Source organism: Egretta garzetta, unplaced genomic scaffold (genome assembly GCF_000687185.1).
Source record: "Egretta garzetta isolate BGI_Z169 unplaced genomic scaffold, ASM68718v1 scaffold498, whole genome shotgun sequence".
Classification (NCBI taxonomy): Eukaryota; Metazoa; Chordata; class Aves; order Pelecaniformes; family Ardeidae; genus Egretta; species Egretta garzetta.
In genome coordinates this window covers 343,855-344,987 of record NW_009260494.1, presented here as the reverse complement: position 1 = coordinate 344,987, position 1,133 = coordinate 343,855, and positions in this window count along the sequence as shown.

The following is a 1,133-nucleotide window of genomic DNA, read 5'->3' as shown; positions in this document are numbered from 1 at the left end:
GGATTTGCAGAGGTGCAGGTTAGCTCGGCTGGGAGACTCATGAAATTTAAATTAGAAGGATTTTGTGGGGAAGAGGAAGAAGTATTAACGAACTAAAGAGAGCTAATTACTGGAGCTGGAGAACATCGGCTGTGTGGCTGTGGATGACAGCAGCGAGTCATTCCCATCAGGGCTTTTCTTGCTTTGGAGACAAAGAGATCGGCCGTCCGCTGACTTCCCGAGGACGATAAGGCCGCATTGTATCAGTGGAGCTCGGCGCTAATTGCAGAAATGCCTGCAAATACTTCTGTGGCACTTCGCTGAACCCTGGTGTCACGGAGGGCTTTTGAAGTCTGCTCTCCACAGCCGTTACACGCTGCTTCGTTTGCCATGAAGTTTGCAGCTCCTGGAACTTCGTTTGGATGAAATTTAGCTCCCCCCACCCCCGGATCTATTTTATGTCCATCTACTAATGGGGAAAGAAATTAAACCTTGGTTCCTTGTGTAACGTTGCAGCAGAGGCAGTGGCGGGGATTGAACTCCTCCGCTCGAGACGCGGGAACAGCTCGGGGCCCGACCTCGGCGGCGCGGCGCAGCTTGAGCACCACCCCACGTAACCACGGGCCCTAAGCGAACGCATCCAAGTACGCCTTGGCTGGGTCCGTTTCTAACGGGGGTAAAAGTGTCGGGAGGGAGCCGGTGCAAAGGCTCTCCCCTGCATCTCGTTGTAGCGGGGGGTGTGCGGGGGGGTTGAGGGCAGGCGGATTTAGGGTGGGGGGGTTTTTTTCCTCATATTGTTTGCCCTCCGGCTCAGCACAATCCCTCTTTTCTGAGCAGGGGTTGCGACTCGGCTAGCAGGAATCCTCTTCTCCCAAGCCCGAATAATGGCCCGTCCTGGTCTCCTAGTAACTGCGCTGCCGCATGGCTTTGGGCAGCGGTGCCTCCTTTGTAGCCCGGCGCTCTGCTCCCGCTGCCTGCGCCGCTTCCCCAGATGGCGATTGTTGGAGATTTCTCCAAATGAGCAACTTCTGTGGGTGGTGGTTTTGTTTGCTTGGTCTGGCTGGCAGAAAGGGCTTGAGCGGGGTCCTTTTGTGTTTCGTCCTTAAAGCAAGCGTGAACCCTTGGGGAACGCACTTTTGTGAGATAGCTCATGG